Source organism: Lolium perenne, chromosome 4, assembly GCF_019359855.2.
Source record: "Lolium perenne isolate Kyuss_39 chromosome 4, Kyuss_2.0, whole genome shotgun sequence".
NCBI lineage: Eukaryota > Viridiplantae > Streptophyta > Magnoliopsida > Poales > Poaceae > Lolium > Lolium perenne.
The window spans coordinates 364,373,160-364,400,365 of record NC_067247.2 but is presented as its reverse complement, the minus strand read 5'-3'; the positions used below and the strand labels follow the sequence as shown (position 1 = coordinate 364,400,365).

Here is a 27,206-nt window from a genome sequence, read left to right as displayed (position 1 = left end):
TATTGCCATGAATTTGTTGTGCTTTGACTCCCATGTGTCTTCCTTGCATCTCATGGATCTAATTTTTCTATTCAAACTTTCTTAGCATTTTTAGTACATATAGGTAGCGTGATGATCCTAATTTTGTGCATTTTGTATCCATATTCTAAATCCTAGATAATGCACTAATCTTGGGGGAGCTCTCCTATATTTGTTATAATGCTTAAACTTCTCTTGATCATTATCAAAAATTTGGTTTTGGGAGACATAAATTTTCTTTTTGGTACTTTGTGCCATCATAAAAAGTGTCGAGGGTTTGGTTTATTTGTTGGAACCTTTCTCTCTTGGGAGTTGTTTATCTCATTCCTTTGTGCTTAGGCTTAATTAGCTTCTTATAATGAGATAAGTCTTTGGAGTCAATCTTGTGTTGATTTGATTCTTTGATATAATTTGGGCAACCATTGTCTCTTGATTTATTTGATGTTTTGTCCAAATTGTATCTTCCTTTGGTCCTTGAAAGTATTGTGCATGCATATTTAATATATGTATATCTTATGGCATGTGTCACTTTCATTGATCTAATATATAGGGTAAACTCCATCAAATCCTAATTTGGCTAAGATGTGCATGAAATTTAATTTCATATCTATATGCACATAGGATTGTGGAGTTTGTCCTATATGTTGTAGTGTGTCTAACTACTTCGGACCCAATTAGTTTGGGGACCATTTTGTACTTACCTTTGTGTTAGGTACAATGGATATGCATTGAATGCTTGTCTCACTCTTGGAAAGAAGTGGTGACTCAATGGTAACTTGAGTCAAGCCAGGATGGTCAACGAACACATATCTACTACATCCACACCAATGCTATCTTGGTAACAAGTATCTTCTCATGCATACTTTTCTTGTATCCAACCTTATGGTTGCATCTTGGCATGAATCTCTTGATTTGCAAATGTTGTGCTTCTTGCAAAAGTCTTAATGAAACCTCTTTATTGTGAATGTGAGTAATTTGAGATGAGTGCATTTGTTGGGAAGTATTTTAAATCATGCTCATGATTCATCCATCCCAACTATGCCTATCTAGCAATTTTATTGCATATCAATTCCTCAAGGCTCTCACATGTGCAATATAGATGAAAGTGCATATTTAGTTACTTCTTTTGGTATCCTCGTTTGTGATACTTGTTGTCTTTCTCAAATGCATCCCAACTATCTTCTATCCCTTGTTGATATTTGTGATGTATTTTAGTTGTTTGTGGTTGAAGTTCATGAATGTACAATAAGATAAAATTGAGCCTTTGGCCATGCTATTAAGCAAAAATTCTTATTGGTATATTGCATGACTTCGTCTTGGATATCATACTATTTTCCTTGCATATCTATTTTTTGTGTGCATGTTTCTTTGTGGATAAATATCTTTGTGATATTGCCCACTTAGAGAAACTTATACACATAAGAGATGATACATCTCCTTTTGATATCTTATTTATTTATTGCGTGTTGATTGGTCATGCTAAGCAATATAATTCATTGAAGACTATGATGATGATTTTTGCTCATCCTTGTAATAGTCTTATAATATGCTTTATCATGCCTTTCACATATCCTCTTGGTTGAGCCTTTTTATTATGGTGCCTCTTACTTGTTGATCAACTATTTGTTTGTCGCAAGTGTTTAGCTTATTTTTCTATCTATGATATATTACAAATGTTTGTGTTTTAAATGAGGGAGTGAGGATTCCATGTTATGCATATTGTATTCAAATGCAACATTTTATTTTATGCATGTACCTTGGGGAGCTTCCTCATTTGATTTAGAGCACTATCTTGTGGTGATCATTAGAGTTTGATTCACTTGGTATCTTTTGTTTTTGAATGATATTATGGGAGTGATGATTCCATGTTTGTGCACTTTATACTCCAATGCAAATTGTCTAGTTTTGTGCACAAACCTTGGGGAGCTTCCTCATATTATTTAGAGCAATATTCTTGATCTTATCATAATATCTATCTCTCTTTTGGTATCTTCTTTGTGGTTCATTTGGTTGCTTGCTTCATTTGTTGAAGCTTCTTGACTTTGTTATCTTCTTGCAATCTTTGATCCTATCTATAGTGTGATTCCTTCCGAGTATGCTTCATTGGATACGTGCATTTGATTCCACTCAATTTATGAGAAATGCACACGCTATGGAGGAACTCTGACTATATTGGCCTTCTAAATTTTTCACCCATTTCGGCAATTGGTGCCAATGGGGGAGAAGTTTGGAGGGTTTAAGGAAATTTGGTTATGTCTTTGCTTTGTGCTTAAGCATGTGCCTTTATTGCATTGCATCTAGTTGCTTTGCATAGTTGAATAGTTAGAGGAAACTCCACTAGGCTTTGAATGCAAATATATGAAATGAAAGTCATTCACACACGCATATAATATGGGGGAGTTTTCTCTATATATTCAACTTATTTGTTACTTAAATTCCTTATATAAACCCTCTCAAAGAGATTGTCATCAATTACCAAAATGGGGGAGATTGAAAGTGCATGGAGCCCCCATGTGTGGTTTTGGTAATTAATGACAATCCCTATGGACTAATGTTTGCATTGAGTTATATTTGTAGGTGTTGTCTATAGGCAATGCTTGAACCATTTGTTGGCTTCAAGGTTGCAATAAGAATAAATTGATGAAGGATATCAAGTGTCAAGTATGTCTTGAAGATGAAGATGAAGTGAGCCCTCAAGTTACTTCAAGATATCAACATAATGAAGTGAAAGTTCAAGATGAGCCATCTCGAAGAGATCCTTTGCTTGACTTTTGCCATCCATATGGTGATCATGGATATGTGAAGAAGCGCCGAAGAAGAAGCTCTCCCATAGTGGATTATGGGGGAGCAATCCACAAGACTTCGTCAAGCAAGCACAATCAAGAAAGGCGTTCCATCTTGTTGCGGTCAAGACCATCATCATCAACCTCAAGTGGAATGCGCAAGGTTAAGGTTTGCTCTTGATAGGGTTTCTTTCTCACCGGTCTCATGGTGTAGTTGGAGACCGGTTTATAGTTTAGTTGTCGTACTATCAAGAGGGCTCTCGAGTGAGTAACTCGATCGTATCGTTCGGAGAGAGCTCAAACCTTTGCATCCTTGCATCATCTTTCTTGGTTGTTATTTGTATCTTATCCATGTGATGTTTTAGAGCTTGTGCTTATTATCATGACAAGCTCTAGTTCATCGAAATCGGATTTCGCATAGATCACTTGTTGCGTTTTTGAGTTTGGTTCATCATCATATTTCTTGGTTTTTATTTGGATCTTATCCATGTGATGTTTTAGAGCTTGTGCTTACTTCCATAGCAAGCTCTAGTTCATCGAAAACGGATTCCGCATGAATCACTTGTTGCGTTTTCGATATTGGAGTTTTTTCTCGGTTTCTCGTATTGAGAGATTTCACTCTAAAATACATAGAAAAACCTACCCCACTTGTTCTTAAGCTTTTCACTCTTTGTGGGGTAGCTCTTGTCATCCTCTTTACAACAAAATTGGTTTCACCTAAATCCAAGTCTCCTACCTCAAGTTGTTGCATTTTCCATATTGGAGGTTTTACCGGTTTGCCTTTTTTAGATAGGTAAAACCTTTATTCATTTGTTTCTATCCTCCCTTATTGGACTATGATGGTTTCCTACATGATCTTTTAGAGCTTGTTCCTAGCTTTAAAACAAGCCCAAGATAATCGAAATCGGAGTCCGGATGCAAAAGTTCTTAAGATTTTCGTATCGGATGTTTGGGTAAAAACAGGGGGCCGGAAGTGCCGCCGGGAGCACCCTGGCACTGCCGCCGGGAGCACTCCGGCAGTGCCGGCCTGTCACGATTTTGGCCCCAACGGGCAGATTTCTCTGCCCCTATTTAAGGGGGTCTTCTTCCCCAAAGTTCCCCAACGGTTAGAGCTTGTTTTGCCTCCATTGTTGACCTTCTTTGAGCTTGCTATCTCCCTCTCCCTCCCATGAATCTTGCATCTATTTGAGAGAAAGATAGAGGAGATCTAGATCTACATCTTCACCAATCAAATCCCTCTCTTTGTGAGGGGAATCCACTAGATCTAGATCTTGGAGAAATTTGGTGTTCCTCCTCTTTGTTCTTCCTCTCTTATTCCCCCAATAGCTTTTGTAGCTTTGTTGGAATTTGAGAGAGAAAGACTTGAGCATCTTTGTGGTGTTCTTGCCATTGCATTTGGTGCATCGGTTTGTGTTCTCCACGGTGATTCGTGGAGGTGAAAGCAAGAAGGTTGTTACTCTTGGGTTCTTGGAACCCTAGACGGATTCTAGGCCTTTGTGGCATCTTAGTGGTGTTCTTGGGGACTCCAATTAAGTTGTGGAGAATCTTCAAGGGCAAGGCCTTTGTGGCATCTTAGTGGTGTTCTTGGGGACTCCAATTAAGTTGTGGAGAATCTTCAAGGGCAAGGCCTTTGTGGCAATTTATTGGGAGCCTCCAATTAAGTTGTGGAGATAGCCCCAAGCTTTGTGCGGGTTCGGTGCCCTTCCTAAGGTCCCATAGTGGATCGAGGACATCCCTTTTGGTGGGAATTCTCGAGGAGAATACGGTGGCCCCCGTGCATTTGGAGTGACTTGTCCTCCACACCGCTCCAACGGAGAGTAGCACTTGCCAGAGTGTGAACTTCGGGATATATCGTTGTCTCCGCGTCACTTTGGTTATTTCTATACCCGAGCTCTTTACTTATGCACTTTACTTTGTGATAGCCATCGTGCTTGAAGTTATATATCTTGCTATCACATAGTTGCTTGTATTGCTTAGCATAAGTTGTTGGTGCACATAGGTGAACCATAGTATATAGGCTTTGGGCTTGACAAAGTAAACGCTAGTTTTATTCTGCATTTGTTAAGCCCATCTCGTAAAAGTTTTAAACCGCCTATTCACCCCCCTCTAGGCGACATCCGTGTCCATTCAGGAGCAGCATCCCCAAATAGAAGATGATGTGCCGGCGCCCCTGCCAGCGCATATTTGGGAGTTACCGGTGGAGATGCTCTTAGAGACACAGCTTGGTCGGGGATCGAGGAATACCAAATTGAAGTTTATCAGGTTTGACTTTCATGCTTTAATATAGAAATATGGAAAGAAAAATATTGTAACAACATCCTCATTACGCTAGGAATATACCTGAACGGAACAAATTGTATGGAAAAAAGAGAGCTGCCAGAAAAGGTCCAGATTATAAGATGAGGTGTATCTAATGTTATCAATCTTTACCTACTAATAAAGGAAGTAAGGTTTCTTCCCTTTATTTTCCTCCGTTCTAGATCTATCCGTATTTCTTTATCTTTACCTACTAATAAAGGAAGTAAGGTTTCTTCCCTTTATTTTCGTCCGTTCTAGATCTATCTGTATTACCTAAGGAAAGCGCTGAGCGTCCCCGGGGGATCAATTCCCCGATCCCCCGGGTCGTCAGCCGTTTGATGCGGATGTTACCGACCGTTGGATCAGGTCAACGACTCAACATCCCGCACGGAAGAAAAAACAGAATAGCGAACGGAAAATTCCCTTCATCCCCACGCACAACCTTGCGGCCCGCCTCAGCAGAACCGCTGCCCCGCTCCGCCGGCGTTTGCAGTAACCACCGACGCCCCCGTTTGCGTAGCAACCATCGACGCCGCCGGACGCCGACGTTTGCAGCAACCGTCGCCGTCGCCGACCTCGCTGGCCTCCTTGCAGCACGGCGACGCCAGGAATATAGCAACGGCCGCCGCCGTTTGCAGCAACCGCCGCCAGCGCCGACCTCGCCGGCATCCTTGCAGCACGACGGCGCCTGGTTTGTAGCAACGGCCGCCGCCGTTTGCAGCAATCACCGTCGCCGATGGCCTTGCCAATCTCCCTGCAGCACGGCGGCGCCTGGTTTGTAGCAACGGTCACCGTCGTCTGCAGCACCCACCGCCGTTGATGGCCTCCATGTAGCACAGCGGCTCCCGGTTTGTAGCAATGGCTGCCGCTATTTGCAGCAACCACCGCCGTCGTCCCGTCGGTAGCAATGGCCGCCACCGCATGTAGCACATCGCCGCCGCCGTGCTGCTCTTGTAGCAGCCATAGACGCTGCCTTGTAGCAGACCCCGCCACTCCTTCTAGCAGAAGGCGACGCCGCTGGGAGCATCGGCTCTGCCCCTGGTCGCAGCATCACGGCTGGCAACTCCTCCGCCGCCCCCAGCATGAGCTGCGGTGTACCCCGACTTCTCCGCTGGCCGCATTGGTGCTGCGTGTCCATCATGCCGATGGTGGAGGAGCTTGTGGTTGCGGGGATCGTCGGCCATGGAAAGCAGCGACCTCGCCTGAGATGCGTGTGGGCGCGCGCGGCGGGGCTCTGCGTGGGCGCGCATGGCGAGGGAGGTTATTTGGGCGAGGTCGCGGCGGCCAATTTCTGGGAAGATGGAGAGAGACGAACGGATGAGGAGCACTTTGAGAAGATAAGGTCGTGGTGGGGCCTATCGTTGTCGCTTTCACGGACACGCGTCGTTCGCAGGAGCAGGAGGAAGCGAACGCCGGATCCCCCGGCTGAACGCCAGCGTTTTCCATTACCTAAAGGAAGTAAGACTAGGAAATATGCCCGCGCGTTGCAGCGGATTAACTTTTACTAAATACTTTTTAGAATGCAACTACCAAAAAAAATAATTTGTCTACTTGTATGAGAAATAAACAACAAGTCAAGTATCATTAAGAGAAATTCAGGCGAGAAATTCAGGCAAATTTAATAAAACAGCAGCAAAATCTAGTGCCGTAAACAGCAGCAACAGCTTCTCTCTTTTTCTCTAAAATTTACAATTTAAATAAACCGAAGATGGTTTTTTTTTGTTTCTCTACAGATTTCAATAGCAGCAGCTCTTCTACTTCAGTATCAGAGTAGGAGTAAAGTATCTAAGCGGTAGGCAGAAGCAGCAAAACCGATTAAGTAGACTCAAAGTTGGGTACATCTCTTTCATGTGCCCTTTACTCTCCCTCTTCTCTGAAGAAATCAGAACTGATAATTAACTAAGAAGATTCGTATGTTAGCCAACGGGACCCCACTGCCTCCGGCCACCGTGGCCGTGAGATCCCGAGTCGGCCCTACCTTTTCTTCCACGCCACCAGCAATGTAGATTTGTTCTGCAATTCCCTTTCCAAGCTTTCCTCCCTCCTTAATTAATTTGTATTCCTTCCTCTGCTTTTCCTCTTACTTCGCTTTCCCCAGATTTCCTTCCGCATACCCCACCCCCACAGGCCACATCAGCGTTTCATTTCCTGTTTTAATCGCGCTTCCACTTTCGATCTTAGTTCTCCTAATTATTGTGGCTTGTTAAACCCAGAAAAGTTAGGCATATAAACTGGTGGAATTCCTTATATCGAAGCGAGGTGGGACTATCAGTACAATATATGTGCATTAATACGTTCCGTGTGCTGGTGAGCTATCCCGATCAGCTCTTTGCTAATTAATTGGGCTGCAACGCTGCCAGCACGACCCAACTTACCGTGGGAAGATGCAGAGAGACGAACGGATGAGGAGCACTTTGAGAATATAAGGTCGTGGTGGGGCCGTTCGCAGGAGCAGGAGGAAGCGAACGCCGGATCCCCTGGCTGCCAGCGTTTTCTATATTACCTAAAGGAAGTAAGATTTCTCCCCTTTATTTTCGTCCGTTCTAGATCTATCCATATTTTTCAGAAATATTTATACAAACAATGCCACCACTTAGTACGAAAATGGTTCTGCCAGAGAGAAAAAATGGGTTCCGGGAACGGCCTTCACATCGGAAGAACCTCCTTCGTACTCAGCCCTTGAACTTGGGCTTCCTCTTTCTTGGGCTTAACAGGTATTCAGGAAAACACGCAACCGATCTAATACATCCAAAGAAAGCGTAGCTTCGATTTTCTGGGTTAAATAGTCCCACATCGTTTCCTTACAATCAATTTCACCGGTTTATATATACCTTCGAATTTGCTTGGAATATCAGCAAGGAAATCAACATGAAATAGCACCATTGATTCGTATGAGATCCGCTGCATGCATGAATTATAAAGGAAGGGACTTAAAAAGAGGGTGTTGCCTGCGGAAATGCTCATTTGATCCCGGGCACAAATGCTCCCGTATTCTGTAAGCTTTATTCAGCTGATCAAATGGGGTCCACTCGTGTGTCTCGCGTCATAATGGATGGGCAGCTAGTAGTCTTTGCGGTGTAGAGGTGTTCCAAACCAGGCACCATGGGGCCAAACCCTCTCTCATTCAATGCCAAGTACTTTGCTAACTGGTATGCTGCACGGTAACTCTGTAGAAACTAGGCCCAGCACACATCTCCATGCTCTTACTTGCGATGCAGATATCATGTGCATATGCGCTCGAGAGCAGAAATGCCTTGTCCGTGTTGCCTGCTGTATCAAATAAGTGGAGCGATCAATATAATTCTCCCTGGAATTGACCCGGAGGGAGGACCGGAGGAAAGATGCGAGCTTGGATACGAGCCGCGGTGGCGGTCAACGATGGCGGTGGGTGCTGAAACGAGCTGGCCCGGCAGCCCAGAGCGCTGCTCGCGCCTGCCGGGAGAAGAGATCGGCAAGGGGAGAGATGGGACCGAGCGGCGGCGCTGGCAAAGTGTTTGGAGGAGAATACGGCATATAGATAGATAGGGTTGGTGGCCGGTTGGGCACTCCTCTCCTCACAAACTAAAAAGCTTTTTTTTTTCTTTTAAATGGGATTATGAGCTCCTTGCTTGCTAGGAATAGGATGGTGCATAAATAAAAAGAAGTACGTGCATCCTTCTTAAATATAGGCTACAAAAGAGAAATGCATGGTGATATCTAAATCACATCCATTTTATTGGCAATTAAAAATAAAAAATACTTCAAAACTATTTGCCTACGGAAACATTCAAATATGAATAATAACCCATAGAAAATACTTTGGAATTATGTCGTCTCCCGTCGGTGCCTTGCAGTGTTATATCGGGATGTTGTCTTTAAGGGCATCTCCATCGGGTCGACACAAAGCGGACACCAAAACTGACTTCTCCATCCGTTTGCATTGACTCGAATGGTCAAAATTAATCGCATGTTTGTTTGCGTCCATGGTGCGCCTAGCGGGCAGACCATAAATATTTTTAAAGATTTTTTTCATTTAATTGAAAAGCATAATTTACATAGGGAATAAATGAAAAATAAAAAAACATAGGGAATATCCTAGCCTACTCATGAGCTCAGGGATCTCCCATGGCCAGTTAGCAGCCGGCTGAACATATGCCGATGTTGTCGGTGGTGGAGGTGGGGGTGGAGCGACCGACGCAGCACATGGATTGACCGACGGAGTTGGAGCGGCGGCAGGTGCGGGGCCGAGTTCCGCAACGCCCGTTCGAGGGCTTCTTCTTCCGTGACGCCTGCCGACATGATCTTGTTGTACCGGGGCAGCGGCGGAGGCGCATGTGACCCTCCGACACGAGGACGACGAGCCTCGCGATCTTGTCCTCGGTCATGTGTCCGGCAGCTGGATCTCCTGGCCCTACTATGTGGCCATCTTCCAGTCGTAGAATACGGTGGTGATGATGTCGTCCCTATCGTCCATAGCCTCTTTGTTTGCCAGGCGATGGCTGGCGTGATCGACGAGGCGCAGAAGGGCGTGGAGGCGACGTAGGAGGACCTTTTGGGTAGTCCCGGTCACCGAGGAATCTCGACTTCCTCCTGTTGTACATCTCGATCCCGCGGCAGGAGTGCCATCGATCGAGTCGACGCCGTAGGCTAGGTCGGCGCGGGGGTCCGGTGGCAGGTACCGCTACCTGCGCCGGATCTTGATAGTCCTCTCCGGTACGTGCCTACACACGAGCGGGGCATGCACCCAGCGGTGGCTGAGACACCAGGAGCCCCCGGGTAGGTGCACGTCCCCCTCCAGTTGTCGCACATCATCCAATTGTCGTGCATGAGGCGCGCCATGTCGATGGCGAGCGGCACCCTGTTCGGCCAGGCCTCCTTCTTCACACCGATGCCAGACGCCTCGAAGTTGTTTTTCTTCTTCCCCATGGTGACGCGGCGGCGCGAGATCGTGGTTGTGGGAGTGGAGGTGGGGTGCGGTGGTGGTAGGGAGGTGTGGGCGATGGCTGCGACAATGTTGGTCGCCTTTTAAAGGTCGGGCGCGTGCGGGACACGATGCATTGATGGCGGCGCGCTGACATATGCGGCGCAGACGCAGAAGCGAAGACCGCCAAAGCGAGGGTCACCGAAGCGATGCAGCCGAAACAGGCCTCGCGCCTGCTGGCAGCGGCCCCGTGATGGCAGGATGCGGTCACATGGCGGGACCATGCAACGTCCGCGCCGGCGCATCCAAGGCGCATATTGGGGCCGTGTTTGCGTCTGGGCAGACATCCCGGTCCCTATGCGTCGGGCCACTAGGCAGCGGTGCATGTGCATATGTTGACTGTTTGCGTCGGGCCGTTAGAGATGCCCTACTATTCTAGACAAAGCAAAATTTTGGGTCGAAGGTCTGGATTCACGAATTTTAATCAACCGTTGCAACGCACGGGCTTATTTACTATTACAACTAATTTTGATAGGTGGGGTTACTAATGTTTTTCTCTCCTCCGTACCTACTTGCGTGGTATAATAATATGGCAAAGGCTCTGTGGATTTATTAAGACAGAAAAGAACAAGAAATAAACAACTTCTCCAAGAAATGGGTATGGAATGTAAGACATGCAAATGCAGTCATTTAAATTGTTTATGGCCACCTGCTAAATCCAATTTCAGAGCAGAATCGCATGTAATAGTCGTACGTTCGGAACATTGGTCATTTGGAATATAAAAATGACTCGAACATATCCAGATTTAGCATCAAGCAGGCAGGGCAGCAATTAGGCCATATTGTATTCCATAATATCCAAAGCATTGACTTGCATCCTCACTCTCCCTCCTTGGTATAACAAATTGCAACCCATCTGGCCAATCACGGCTCACGTATCTGTGGCCCTAGAACAACGCAGGATCTTTGGACTGTACCTGTAAGTACTAGCTTATGTCAAATTTTCTCAATGGAAGAAAAATATGCGAAGAGATCCGAACATGCGGGGGAACCTTGCCAACTTGTGACAAGTTTGTAATATATCATGACATGGCATTGGCAATAACAAATGGTCGTGCAGCATAACCAATACTCCTACGTTCCATATTAGTTATCACTGCAGCCACTACAGGAACGGGGTGATACGCCGACGGCCAGCTGCCCTCGGCGTAGCCGCGCCTGGCCCTCGGCGTAGCGCCTCGGCGTGTAGGTCCCTCGGCGTAGCCAGGTGAGCCGTCGGCGCAGGACTGGCCCTCGGCGTACACGTTCTACGCCGACGGCCAGGTCAGCTCCTCGGCGTCGCTACCCTCGGCGTCTCCTGGCGGCGCGTCGTCACCGTTAACGGACCGTCGGCAGATGCCGACGGCATGGCCCTCGGCATAGGCCAGGTAGCTTGCGTGGGTAGAGGCGACGTGGCCGCCTGTGGTGCTGCCAGTGCAGCCTCTACGCCGACGGCATGGCCCTCGGTATATCCATGATCTAGGCTGGGACACGTGACGCGTGGCCAGCGCACGGTCTACGCCGAGGGCAACCCCCTCGGCATAGACCTGACCATATGGTCTATGCCAGGGTCTATGCCGACGGCATTGCCCTCGGCGTAGGCCTTGCAATTTTTTCCCTGTTCCATCCAAATTCCTGTTCCAATTCAATTCAAATTCAATTCAGCAGATCCAGTTCATCCAAATTCATCCAAAATCGATCAAATTCGCCATAATTCACCAAAATAGCATATAATTCACATAATAGCATACATGGTGCACATAATAGCATACAAGCGGAGAGCGAAGAGTGCCATGTCATCCAAATACATAGTAGTAGCAAGCAAACCCTAGTTCTGAGCTGACTAGCGCATGAAGGACCCGGGCGGGGTGTATCCGCCCTCATCGTTGGCGAAACGAGCAACCCGGGGTTGCGCCCCGGTAGAAGCTACAGAAGAACCACCTGGAGAAGGACCGGGTGTACGCCCAGGAGAAGTTGACGGAGAGGCACCGGGAGTAGTCCCAGGAGTAGTCGACGGAGAGGCACCAGCAAAACGCCCAGCAGACCGGCCACCTTCATGAACCGGTGTGACCTCGCGCCCAGCCGGCGAGGCCTGGTTCCCGGAGCATCCCGTTCCCTACGTGTTCCCTACATGTTAGCAACTTGCGAGGAAAAGGAAAGTGGTAACTACCGGTTTGGCAAAGAACTTACCTCCGGTGTGGATCCGTAGTAAGTCACAGCAAAAGTTGCCCTCGATGGCATGATACGAATGTCCCCCGCCATGGGAACGGGGTCCGGTGGCGGTGTACCACTATAAAAAGCAGTCATCAGTGCTTGCAAGATAGGTTACAAGTCAAGCTTTGCAGAAATAAAGCATCAAACTGAGACTTGTCATCTACTTGCGAGAAGAAAGATTCAAAATTACTCATATATGCGCCATGTAGGCCGTATTCTGCCTATTCCACTGCGCAGCGGTCTGCTGATACGCTTCATTACAGACTTCGAAGGCCGCCTCGAACTCAGGCTACAATTTCAGAAACAATGAATCTCGTCAACACTTAGCCATGTAGGAAGGAAAACCGGAAAGAGGATGAAAATGAGGAAAACTTACATCGTAGGCGGGTGGACGAGCAGGCCGGGGATGAGGCTGGGGGCTGTCGGCGGTGATGGTATGCTTGAGACGCGTGTAGCTCGTGGCTGGGGTAGGCTTGACCGCCTTATTCAGAAAGGGAAACGGCCATGCGGACGCCCGCGCCCCGACAGGACCAACGACTCCTCGTCGGCCGGGATGCACAAGGGGTCATCCACCTCCGGGTGACGAGACAACACCATGTCGCAGTAGTCCTCCTTGGCGGCCTTGGCATTGCCGTAGTACTGTGGCTGAGGCAATGCAGGATTGGGCTTCTGCTTCGTACGCATCATGTCATATATCTGGGCATCATGAAGCACCACCCCAAGTGGTGCCTTGGCCACCTGCATCGCGAAAAGAAAAGTTATGCGTATCACAAATGTAACATGACGGGAAATGAAAGAAGGTTGTTCCATGTATATACATACCTTTTTCCCCTTGTAGCGGGTGTAGTCGTGGCTTCCCGCGCAGTGTGTGCCACCGGTGCCTCGGTTCTCCATGTTACGCCTCGACACAGCTGCAAACTCCTCGTCCTCCCTGAGCCACCTCGCCCTAATCAGCTCCTCCCATGCCTCCCTATGCTGCTCGGCCCACTCGGACAAACCTGAAAACGCAATACTCAACTCAAGATAATCCAATGAAAACTTAGCAGCAATGTAGAATCTCATTGACATTTTACTCACCGACATGTACTCCTCAATGGTCATTGCCCATTCCTCCGTAGGCTGGTTACCGACATAGTACTCCTTCTTGACCCTCTTATCCTTGTTAGCCCAGAAGGCACTAGCGCAGGTGACCTTTTGGTTGTACCACTGCTGCGGTGTCAACCTCTCGCAAGCGCCACGCAAAGTGAGACGCGCCTGCGTATCATGCTCCAGGTCCACACGATAGAAACACTTCAATCATGCATAAATCAGTTGTGAAAGTCATGAGTTAGCACATTAGGGTCATCAACTATGAATGGTGCTCGAGAAATATATGCCTTACCCAGAACTTGTTGGTCACAGCCTCAGCAGTTGTCGCGAAGCCTACGGCAGAGGCATCCTCATAGTCCTCCCAAGTAGTGGCTAGCCTCGTCTCGCCACCGGGGACCATGCTAAGGGGAGTGTATCTGCCCGGCCAGAACTTCTTAATCAGAGCCCCAAGCAAGTTGTTAGGCTGGCGGGGGGGCTTGACCTCCCATGTCCAGTTGCTGCAAATAAATCACACATTAGTACAAATGCCAAATTGTTTATTATGCCCAAGATGAAAAATACATGTTCGAAATTTCTGAAGTAGTACACTTACTCATCGCTCGAAGGAATGATAAGGGTCTTGTCATCATGGGTCTTAGGCTCCTTCCTCGCCTCGGGGACTCTAGCTTCTCCACGAATCTTCAAGGGCTTCAGCGCACCCCCACCTCCATCACCTCCAACTCGGCCCTAGAGTCCGACTCATGTGTAGACTCCGTCTCCATCTCCACCTCCCCACTAGACGGAACCTCTAGGAACAACTCAGGAGCCACGTCGCCAGAAGCGGAGGGTGGCTCGTCAAAGTCCATGTGTACCCTGCCGCCACCTCGTCCTCCACCTCGTCCTCCACCTCGTCCTCCTCGTCCTCGTCCTCCACCTCGTCCATCGGTACCATCGGCGTAACGCGGATTGCGCACCGGGGCTCGATCACTCCGTCTAGGCGCTCTAGGAATATTCCTCTTCACCTACGCCAGCGTCTTAAGCAAGCTCTCGGAGTCTTCCTTGCCGCTGCTCATATTGTTCAGTCACCTGCATTGAGAAAAATAAAACAGTTAAGCACAAAGACATAATAAAATAAAGATACTAAGAATAAAAGGCACAATGAAATTAAGAAGCATGTTGACATAATAAAATGAAGATACTAAGAATAAAAGGCACAGTGCAATTAAGAAGCATGTTGATATAATAAAATGAAGATACTAAGAATAAAAGGCACAATGCAATTAAGATGCATGTTGACAAATAAATACTAAGAATAAAAGACCCTCACCAGCCATCATCACTCTCTCTCTCTCTCATACTCCGTCTCTTTCTCTTTCTCTTTCTCTTTCTCCGGCTCACTATCACTATCACTATCTTTTGAGTACAAAGTTGAAGGGTCGATGGGTGGAGGCTCATCATAATTGTCATTCGCCTCAAGTAACTTCTCGAGCATAGATATGTCCTTTAGATCCACGACTGGCTCACCACGAGTTTCTGCATTGTTCCCGAGGTCCTCTTCAACAAACGGTTCTAAAATATATTCCCTGAAGTCCTGTTCCTCTTGATAGAAAATCCCCTCGTATGTCACGGGGTCAATGTTGTTGTAATCATCCTCAGAGGGAATCAGTAGGTTACCATGTGGCGATACCTGGAAGACGACTTCCCAACCCTTGAGTTCCGCTTTCTAGCATGGGTAGGGCAAATAATAAACTTTCTTGGCTTGGTGAGCCACAACAAAGACATCGGCTCCGCTATAGGTGGTTGAAGGCTTAATTTCAACTAACCCAAGGGACTTATCACTTCTCTGTCCACCTATTGGGTCGAAACAATGACACTTGAACACGACGATATTGAGTTGCACGTTTGTACGATTGTATGTCAACTTGTATACACTTTGTAACCTTCCGTAGTAATCAAAGTTATTGCCTCCTTTGGTGAAGACCCCAGTATTTATCGTTTTGGGATTCGCCCGGCCCTTCTGGTGCGTCTCTGTATGGAAGCGAAACCCATTCACATCATACTTCTCATACTTGGTCACCTCAAGGCTACAACTTTGGGAAACACATTTCAACTCATCTATCATATCAACGTTTTTCTCACGGCCCTACAAGAACATTTCAAATTTGTTGTGTGCATTAGTTACGTGTAATAAGAGGGACAAGTCACATGTTGCAATGTAAGAGGACAGATTAGAAATTACTTTTTCCATGAACCATGACACAAAGTTTTATTAATTCCGGGAGCACCCTCTTTCAGTAGAGTGTCCATCTCCGAGGGTTGGGGCAATTCATCATACGGCCACATTTCATCCGTGAATTCGCTGAAAGGAAAAATAAGCATTAGACCGAGACGAGGTTACTAGCTGCAAATTAATTTGTTCACCATTTTACCTTACGAATGGGACCACTTAGGAATGGGACCATACGAACCGGCCAGAGTCTACGCCAACGGTATGTCTACGCCGACGGTCGGCGTCCCGAGCTGGCCCGGCGAGGCCGTACGCCGACGGCCCCAACATTTGGCCGTCGGCGTACACTCTGGCCGTCGGCGTCTGTCACCATTCCTGTAGTGAGCATACGAAAACGGAGGAACGGATGAGATACTAATATTGAGATGTATATTGGGAAATTCATTTTGGCTCATAGGAGCATATGCACCCCTTGTGTGCAAATACATTTTGAAGTGTTAAAAAAATTCAAATAAAATTTTACGTGTACATCTAGACATTTTATGTTCGTACAAAAAATTTCAGAATCTTTTTTTGTGTCTCCTGTAAAAAAGATAAATTTTGATGGTACAACACGACTAGGTGCAGACTATTTTTTTGTCTTTCTTGTACATGCCACATAAAATATTATTTTTTCACGAAAACTTGTATACGAACATAAAATGTCACGAAATACATCATAAATTTTATGTCAGATTTTTCAACATTCTCAAAATTATTTTGTAATTATTTTCTATAATGGATGCAAATGCTCATGTGAGCCAAAATACACCCCCCCCCCCCCCCCCCCCATCTATTTCCTTTGTATCACAGCTAGCGAGTAGTATAGTACTACCTGAACGTTGCCCCGTATTAGATAGATCGAATGCATTTGTCAACTACTTCTAAAAACAAGTAGACTTTGGGCCCTCTGGCATTGTTATCAAAGGTTCAAATCATGATGATCTCATCTGGTTTAACTGGTCATAGATTTTTTTTTGCTAAGCAATTTTCTTAATCATGTTTTTTTTGATATATCTTAATCATGTTGTTAACAAGCTTAGCATTGGGAAGGTACAGTGATGATAGACCATCCAAGAGTTTCTTTCCACCATACCGTACTAATATTTTCTTTAGAATCTGACAACCACAGCTCAGTCATCATCAACACGGTTTTCATGCTCACGAATTCACAAAAATAGCATACTGCTTCCCCTGTTTGTGTTGTTGAGGAGTAAACGACGACCACCAGAGTTCCTAAAAAGTGCTGTTCACTGACAGTTCTCTGAGATAATCATCCCAAGAAAGTTGCTCCGAAATGTTACTGTACACTATTCTAAGACACCATTTTTATTAACCTCAGACACAAGGTAATGTAATTCTCGAGAGCAACCGTTCATGATGGTATTAAGTAACGTTTAACAAGATTACGTGCGTGACTTTACAAGATTATTACACCTGTGTGTACACTTATCCAGAATATTAGTAACCGGACAACCTATTATTCCACTATAAGGACCACTAAGATTTTACAGTACATAAGGACTAGGCGGCTGATCCCAGCAGGAGAACTTGGGAGACAGTTAGATACAGCCTTTATTTGGTTGTGCAGAGCAAAATACATATACTGATATACGGATTACATATTCACCTTCCTAAGATAAGAAATAATGTAAGTAGAACATAATGCCAACTTGAAAGAGCATGCTCTAATCGCTAGTATTTTATGTGTTTGATCACAACACTCGAATAAAATTTTACCATATGTGTAGGGTTTATCTATAGCACCATCGAAGTGTATCCACCTTTTTGTATATGTTCAATTGTCTGGTTTTACTATTGGACATTAGTTTATATATGAATTGGTGCAAGTGAAGTTGGTGAGGAGAAGGCCAGATCATCCAACCCCTGAAGCATGAAACGTGCTAAGGAAAAAGGGGGTGGATGAAATTTCCATCCGCCCCCAGACGCCTTTTCCATCCGGTCGGCGCCAGAGGAATTCACATCGCGCAGAAGTAGGGGGGTGGAGATGGAAATACCATCCGGCCCCGGATGGAATTTTCATCTGCCCCCCAGCAGAGGAATGCAAAAGTTTTGGAGCAAAAGAGGCGATGGGAATCTTCATCCAAACCTCAAAGGAATATTCTCCAGGAGGGTCGGATCATCTGGCCTGGACTATGCATGACTTACCCCGAACCATCCGGAGGGGGCGGATCATATGACTACAACGGCTCCAAAACTCGTACAAGCTATAAAAGGGGGAGCCTTCTTCCACCTCAAGTGAAATCTGACCAGCGCGAAGAATACTCTCTCTCTCCTCGCAAGATCCATAGCTTCAACCTCGTAGAGATCTCCCTCCCTACTCAACCAAATCACCCCAAACTTGGGGAATCGAAGGAGGATGACTAGATCTTCACATCTACCCAAGAAATTTTGTGTTCCCCATACTTTTCCTTTGTGGACTTGCAAACCCTAGATCTCCTCTTGTGGGGATCCTTGTTTTTGAGAGAATCTCGTCCTAGATCTTATGTGACTAGTTTGTGATGTTGTTGGGAGCCTCCGTTCTTTGTGGAGTTCGCCGCAACCTTGTGTGAAGGTTAGCCGTCTCGACCGGCCTTGCTTACTGGAGAAGAGGATACTCCTTTGTGGGGTGTTCACGAGGAATAAGGTGACGCCTTTGTAGCCGTTGGCTACCTTTATAGTGTCACACCTTCTCAATGTATACGTACTTCCTATTGTGGAAAGGACTACAGTAAACACATCGTGTCTCGTCTCTGTACCGTTCACCCGGTTGTCCCGCTTCCCTTTATTCTTGCTCTTTATTTGCTTTACCTTTATGTTTGCATCGCACCATATAGGATCACATTTCCATTCAAAGCTATCACCTTAGCTCCTATTCAGTCCCACCCCCTAGTCGTTCATCATACCCATTCACAGCTGAACTAGGTACATACTGCACAGATCTAGAAAAAACTCTGCTATAGAGGACATAGCTTTTACAGAGAGTTGACCGAGGAACTAGGAGGAACAAGTTACTAAATAATCAACCTAACGATCTTCGATAGACATGCTTTGTTCTAGGATAAACGATTATGCCCTTTCCACCATTCACTTCAAGATCATGCCTACGTGATTAACTACATCAGTACCGAACATATCTTCGCTAGAAGATCTATGAAAAGCTAGAAAATTTGCAAGATTTCCTTACTGAAAGACAAAATCTGGAATGCTTAGTTATTCCAGTAGTGGTACATATCTGAACAAATGCATCAATCTATCAACATATCTGAACAAATATATGCATGATGCAAAAGGACAGCTGATACGTCTCAAACGTATCTATAACTAGTTAAGTGCCCGTGCGTTGCCACGGGTTCAACCCGTCAACATTTTTGAACACCAATACCCATAAAAAGAAAAGATGCAGATTGAGTCACATGACTTCGGAGAGAGTGCATCAATCAATATCTCACTTTAGACACCATGGCCAGCTTTCTGCTCTTGTGTGAGAGTTTTGACATAGCTACAATTTTCAACATTAACACAACAAGGTTTAAAAGCCCCAAATGAGGCTGTAATTTCCTCTCCTTTTTTTATTTTAAACATAATATTACGGACAAAGCCTCGTTTAACTAATAAGAAACCTTCTAACTCAAGATTAAACTAACTTATAAAAAACAATGACATAACACAATTTAGATTAAATTTATGGAAGATAACTTCGTTAGCTCAAATAATTTTTTTAAAGTTCACCAAGACAAACAAAAGAAATATAAGAAGATAATCATGCCTCCTATCCGAATCCAACGACAGGATATGTATACAACACAGATTAATAGGCGAAAAAACAAAGTGACGGCTCAGATATATAGAGGTTCTGCATCAAAGTTAAGTGTACAATATAATTAACCAAAATGTTTTTCTTACATTTTTCCTATAAGTGTCACTCCTGCTAAGCAACAAGATGTCATCTTAATCCCGCTGTGTCCGCTCGTTAACTACGGTGTTGCTTCATTTCGGCACCAGTGCACCACCTACATGCATGTGGAAGCAATTCAGCACTCATCACGCTTAGTGTACAAGTATGTTTTACCTCGAGCCTTCATGTTGGACAAATTTAATATGCACGGGTGTTCACAAGATAACACGATTTTACCTCTACGAAGAAATATTTCTTTTCAGCTCGCATTAGAATTTTTACAGAGGAAAGACCTGTATAGCCATTCACCTGATTTTGCAAGCCACCAAATAACTGAAAAATATTTCCAAATATTGTTGGTTCTGTGGTATTAGTTTGTATTGAAAAGCAATCGGTAATAAAAAATACTAACATTTAAATTTTCAAATCAAATGGCTGCACGAAAATTACAAAAATAGTCGGACAGTGTGCCAATTAGACCTTTCTAGTTTACGTTTAGAAATGCTACCAGATCAATAAGTAGCATCAGACCAAGTTCCCAAATGGTCATAGCAGATCACAAGAATATCATGGTATAAAATCCAAGACAGAAATATTATTTTTGGTATTATGTATTTACTTAATATCGTACTCCCTCATGCAGTCATACCCATTAATAATACCTTATATGGAAGGGATATAAGGATACACAGTCTTCACAAACTACAAATTAATCTATGAAAACCAAGTTTGAATCATTATTAAATATTAAAGAAGCTTAGGATTCTTAACTAATGTATATATATGAGCCCTTTGTAGTTACTGTTACAGCCCAAGTTACATAACTCCATGCATGCATGTAAGGGAAATTCATGCTACTTAATGGAGAAGGATAGCACTCATCATGCACATTCTTATTAGGCTTTGTTTGCTCAAGTACGGAAGGCCCACTTATGCGGTAAGAAAAATACACGAATAAACATAAAAAATTGCTTGCTGCCAAAAGTATTGTTTTTCATGAGATAAAGTGTGAGACTCATGTGTATAACAAAAAACAGTGGATAGCTTGGTCTGTCAAAATTTGACCTTACAGAGAAAAGCAACATAGGAGTATATCATTTCTTTTTGTGATCTATGCCGGTTGTTTACTTTGATTGCTTGGCACCTCCTCTTCACCTTTATAGTTTCAAAAAGGTTTTCAAAGCGCTGTCGTACACCATCTCCATGTCTCCTTCAAAGATCTTTATCGCTAGATCATGCACGTCAAGTCTACCCCAGTAACACGCTGCAAAATAAATGGAATGTACTCCCTCAATTCCATAATTCTTGTCGTAAATTTGGATGTATCTAGACATATTTTGTGAATAAATACATCCGAATCTGAAACAAGAATTATTGAACGTAGGGAGCACAATTCAAGCCATTTTGAATAACTAAGGTCAAGGGAAAACAATATAGTGATCTAGTACAATACTTATACATAAGCTGATTATTTTTCATCCGGGCCAGACTTTTCAAATTAGAGTAAACTGGCTGCAATATAGAGGGGCATTAATGATCTTTGGAAACTTAGGAGATAATCATCTATTGTAGATAGCACATACTAAAAATAGTACATCGCCACATAAAACATGAAAAAAAAAGTTCAGGGTAGCTGAGATAGGGAGCCCAGCTAGAAAACCAAGAGTTAACAGTAACATTTTTTTTTTGTGAAGTAATAGTAACGTAATTAAACACAAGCGACAAGGTCATGTACCAGACATAACATGCACCACCTTGCAGTAGGAGCCAGTGCCAAAGAAACCCGTTGAAGGTGAACTTCCACGATAGAATGAAAGGATGAAGAAATATCTCAGTTCTTACAACCCATGGTCTGTTCAAATAGTAAATTCAACAGTGTTATTTGTATGTATGACAGGGCATACTAATATATATATATATTAATAGTAATAAGATGACTTTGTTCAGCACCTGGATACGTCATAACAATACAATGTCATAGCCTAGGGAGTTATTAATGGTAATAAGATGACTTTGTTCACTTGGATACGTGATAACAATACAATGTCATAGCCTAGGGAGATATTAACTCCTAGGGAGGGAACTCTGCACTTAGTGTCATTCCAGATGCCCAGGGAGGGAACTCTGTACTTGTGAGTCTGAACTCTGCAAAAGGGCTCCACAATCTGGATCATGGCGGTTGTTGCCATTGCAGACGATGATCATGGCACAGTATGGGGCATCAGATATTTGGACTTTTAAGTATCTTCTGCACATTTGGGAAATATTGCTATTAAAACATTAGTCTTCTTTCAATTTGCGCCCGATGGGTAGACATTGATATTGTAAAATATGTTTCAAGAATTAACTGATAAACCAAGTTCTTTTATGTGAGAGCATGCTATGTGAAATAAATTCAGACTATTCCTAACCCAAACCTCAACATTTTTCTAAAACATACTTCTATAAAGCCTAAACTAAGGCACCTTAGGAGTTTAGCCATCGTTTAGATGGTTAAGATAAACTAAAATGCAGGGGAGATCTAAAAGAAACTTTCCTAAACAAAAGATTAAATTAGGTAAGGTTTTTGGCAGTTTCATTCCTAGAGCCTGAACGCTTTCCCGTCATCCTGTTATACCACGACATCAACAAATCTTGTTAATTGTCATGTTGCTTACGGTTGCACGCTACCAACAAAATAACATTACACCAGTCAGGTTAATCATCTCAATTCTTGAGATTTACATGAGAAATGATTTTTTTAAGCATCTTGGTTGCTAAAGAAGATACCTGGAGGTAAATAACACAATTAGCAAGCATGTAGTATTACATCCAGTTTGCTAGTAAGAAAAGTACCGTACGTGTTTAAAGTTTGACGTGCCCACGCTTGACATGTAAAAACTCCTCCACAAAAACAAAACAAAAACAAAAAGACCCTATGCTAAGCCTCTCCTCACGCGCGCAGCCGCGCGCCATATTTTCCTTTGTGTCCTCGGACCAGCCAATATCTTCAAAGTACATCATAATGATAAGTGTTTTAAATTAGATCTTGGTGGTAGATGCATGAGAATCAGCGCGGCACGCCGCCACCAAATCCCATGGCAGATGCATGCACTGATGTGATCAGTTGGTCAGTTTTAATCTTTGGCTTATATAATGATCCATGCAGCTATGCAGCCGTGCAACATAAATCGATCCATGAAATTTGACATGCCTCATGCATTCAACCCGGTGGAATCATGTTATAAATTTACTTTTGTACACATATAATGTTGTACGTAACACTTCTTATTTTTAAATCTCAAACGTTAAGATTATAATCATTGGTTTATAATTTTTAAGCATATATGGATTAACCCCACTGGCTTGTTTATGATAGGAATAAGCGTAGTGGAGCAAGGATATCAACAGTTTTAAGGCATTTACCTACAATTATATCAATCACTGGATTCCTCTAAAGAACAAGCCAGCCATTAAATTAACCCTTATTGGATTAATTAAAATTTCAAACTGGCAGGCAACAATCATAAATCTAGGCTAAATTTTTCCAAGGAAAGTGCGTTAAACCATCTAGATGGGCAAGCTTATTATTTGCTCTACTCATAAATGGAGCAGCATTATTCAATTATTCCATGAGGCATGCATTAGAAACCATACCTATATATTAGTCAACACACCTTACAACACCCAGAGGCTAGAATCCATTGTTGTTACTCTCATTTCATGCCCAGCCTTGTACACTGGCATAGTTAGCAGATGAATATCAAGAGTAAACATAATACAAGTAGTAGCGAACAAGAATAATTTAAATTGAGTTGCCGCGAACAAGAATGATTATCAAATGGTTTTTTTTTTTGACACATTCAACAATTTTTGTGATGAATGCACTCTCTGCTTCTGCTACCCTCTTATACATATACCCAACTTCAGCATACATTGGCTCATTATTCTACAATAAGACATTATTCATTATATGAGCCAATAACCGAATTACTGAAGGCAGAAATAGAAGAACAAGAGTAAACTTTGGCCCGTTTTAGTCTGAGCATTTGCACAGAGAAAAAATAATTCATTCTGTAAGTATAGTGCTAGACCCTAGACTCATCCTATTCCTACCACAAATCAGTAATTATTTATGCTACCAAACGGTAGTCACGGACAATAGTAAGCACTAAGTGATTACATTATAACACACTGATATGAGTTAATTGGTCACATGCATGATGCTCTGGGCTAATTGGTCAGTCTGCACCACAAAATGCAAATTGAATTTTGTTATTTTTTTCTTCAGCAAGTGAATATTAAGGTGCAAGTTTTACTCCTATTACAGTTAGCACGTGTTTTCTACAGATTACACACGGTGGTTTACCGCTAGAGCAGAAGAAGAAGATGTGCTTGCACTTGCACCATTGCAACATCTGAGGAACAGGTAAGGATATGCATATGTACCTTCTACGCAATTTTGTTCTCCTCTTGCAACCTCTCATAAGTGATCTCCTTAACCTGAATCATAATGAAATGCCCCATAAAACCTCCAAATCAATCTATTTTTTCAAGAGGTACTCAACGTTATTTACCAGCTCCACAATGAATGATAGAAAGAGCACACTGGCAAAATAACTTGCCACAGTATGTATTAAGTTCTGATATTTTAATTGCCCTTCTGATATTTTAATTGCCCTTCCATGAACATGCAATTCAAATTGTGGCACTTCAGTAAGAGGCTTCTGCTCCTTCTCTCGGAGAGGAATATCATCCATGCAACCAAATTTAAAAGCTATTACTAACCTTTCTCCCAGATAAATTAAGAGATCTTGAGAGTTGGGACAAGAGATTGCATATGCTACTTACTCCTTCAGTATCGGTTGTGCGGTTGTGCCTTGACAATTCTCCTCTTAGCCTCCTCCCTCGTCACTCTATCCCTTTCTTCCATTAACCTTTGCTGCTCCACTTCATGTGTCACCTGAAAACTTTCTAGGCTCGTGCATGGTTGCAGTTCAGGCTTTGGTGGCACCTAAGAGGAAAATGTAGCTGTATGTTAAGAGATGGCCTGCAACCAGGAGTTAGCCTGGATTCTATGCACAATGCGACAAAAAGCTCTTTATTTCCGTAAAGTGGTATAATCACAAACACTAAATGAAATTATCTCCGGTAGATCAATCTTTCCTGTCAGTTACTGTAGATATAGTAGGAGTATAAAATTTGTTGGTAAGACAGTCATATAGATTTACTCGACCAGTGTTGATACTGTAAAACTGCTAACAACAGAGACAATGAAGTTCGGTTCAGAATTCTACAAAAGTTGTATTAAACATGAAATTTAGTTTGAACAATCAACGTGGGTAGGGCGTTCAGAAATAGGGTGAATCATACCGCAAGCAACAAAATTGTCAGATCGGCGGGGAATCAGGAGGGAGGATGGAATGAAGTTTACATGGAAGAATACTCGCCTCTCCCAGTGCTGATTGCTGCTCCCGGGCCCTAGCGCCGCCGCAACCGGAGCTCCAACGGGTGTGGTACGCCGGGGCCGCGATCTGGTTGACAATGAATCAGGCTGGAGGCAGACGTCTTGATCTGAGACGGGACATGTGGACGGCGGCGACATTGATCTGGGCACGAACGGCAGCGGCGGCTTCAAAATGGGGGCGGCCGGCGGTGGCGGTGTCGATCTGTGGGCGACATGAGTGGGGCAGGAGGAGGCGGGGGGAGGTATACAAGAGGATGGAGGTCGGAGGGGGGCAGTGCTGAAGTAGGGCGGAGGTTGGAGGTGGCAGTGCTCGAGCAGTGGCGTTTGGAGCCGGCGGCGGCGAGGCGACATGCCTGCGAGGAAGAGAGAGAGAGAGAGGAGGTGTTCAAGAGACTGCGTTGGATATGTTGGGCTTGGCCCATTTTGGATTCGTTGGGGCGAGAGGGATGCACGACGATGGAACGACGACGACGAAAGAAACGGCGAAAAATATTGACGTATTGTGGATGGCAGATGGCAGAATAAGGAACCATTTTAGTCTTTTTAAATAGTAGAGATTTCTTATGTTCCATGCTACTTTATTGATGATACTCACATGTTTTATACATATTTTATATCATATTTATGCATTTTCCGGCACTAACCTATTAACAAGATGCCGAAGAGCCAGTTGCTGTTTTCTGCTGTTTTTGGTTTCAGAAATCCTACAAAGGAAATATTCTCGGAATTGGGCGAAATCAACGCCCAGGGTCTTATTTTTCCACGAAGCTTCCAGAAGACCGAAAGGAAAATGAAGTGGGGTGACGAGGCGCCGACACGCCAGGGCCGCGCGGCCAGGCTAGGGCCCGTGCCGCCCTGTTGTGTGGGGCCCTCGCGTCGCCCCCTGACATACCCTTCCGCCTACTTAAAGCCTTTGTCGCGAATACCCCAGTACCGAGAGCCACGATACGGAAAACCTTCCAGAGACGCCGCCGCCGCCAATCCCATCTCGGGGGATTCAGGAGATCGCCTCCGGCACCCTGCCGGAGAGGGGAATCATCTCCCGGAGGACTCTTCATCGCCATGATCGCCTCCGGAGTGATGTGTGAGTAGTTCACCCCTGGACTATGGGTCCATAGCAGTAGCTAGATTGTTGTCTTCTCCTCATGTGCTATCATTGTTAGATCTTGTGAGCTGCCTATCATGATCAAGATCATCTATTTGTAATGCTACATGTTGCGTTTGTTGGGATCCGATGAATATGGAATACTATGTTATGTTGATTATCAATCTATCATCTATGTGTTGTTTATGATCTTGCATGCTCTCCGTTGCTAGTAGAGGCTCTGGCCAAGTTGATACTTCTAACTCCAAGAGGGAGTATTTATGCTCGATAGTGGGTTCATGCCTCCATTTAACTGCAGGACGATGTGACAGAAAGTTCTAAGGTTGTGGATGTGTTGTTGCCACTAGGGATAAAACATCAATGCTATGTCTAAGGATATTTGTGTTGATTACATTACGCACCATACTTAATGCAATTGTATGTTGTTTGCAACTTAATACTGGAAGGGGTGCGGATGCTAACCCGAAGGTGGACTTTTTAGGCATAGATGCATGCTGGATAGCGGTCTATATACTTTGTCGTAATGCCCAATTGAATTTCACACTACTCATCATAATATGTATGTGCATTGTCATGCCATCTTTATTTGTCAATTGCCCAACTGTAATTTGTTCACCCAACATGCTATTTCTTATTGGAGAGACACCACTAGTGAACTGTGGACCCCGGTCCATTCTTTTACATCGAATACAATCTACTGCAATACTCGTTCTTATTATTCTTTGCAAACATCATCATCCACACTATACATCTAATCCTTTGTTACAACAAGCTGGTGAGATTGACAACCTCACTGTCACGTTGGAGCAAAGTACTTTGGTTGTGTTGTGCAGGTTCCACGTTGGCGCCGGAATCCCTGGTGTTGCGCCGCACTACACTCCGCCACCATCAACCTTCAACGTGCTTCTTGACTCCTACTGGTTCGATAACCTTGGTTTCTTACTGAGGGAAAACTCGCTGCTATACGCATCACACCTTCCTCTTGGGGTTTCCAACGGACGAGTGCTTTACCGTCACAAGCAACGTTTTTTCTGGCGCCGTTGCCGGGGAGATCAAGACACGCTGCAAGGGGAGTCTCCACTTCCAATCTCTTTACTTTGTTTTTGTCTTGTTTTACTTTACTTTATTTACTGCTTTGTTTGCTTTCTTATATCAAAATACAAAAAAAAAT

At 44.2% G+C, this 27,206-nt stretch overlaps 1 non-coding gene across 9 annotated transcripts; it reads right to left on the bottom strand.

The window, feature by feature from the left end:
• Positions 1-19,390: 19,390 nt before the first annotated feature.
• LOC127296725 (uncharacterized) lies at positions 19,391-25,383 on the bottom strand. 9 transcript variants are annotated; one of them, XR_011744011.1, is made up of 8 exons: positions 24,898-25,382; positions 24,089-24,477; positions 23,913-23,966; positions 23,121-23,203; positions 21,435-21,732; positions 21,239-21,336; positions 19,722-20,748; positions 19,391-19,599 (listed from the first exon to the last, which is right to left on the bottom strand). It is a non-coding gene; the product is annotated as an uncharacterized protein (transcript). The 9 variants fall into 9 exon arrangements; XR_011744010.1 differs by having other exon boundaries at positions 19,722-21,336; positions 24,089-24,196; positions 24,315-24,477; XR_011744009.1 differs by having other exon boundaries at positions 19,392-19,599; positions 19,722-20,843.
• Positions 25,384-27,206: the final 1,823 nt, after the last annotated feature.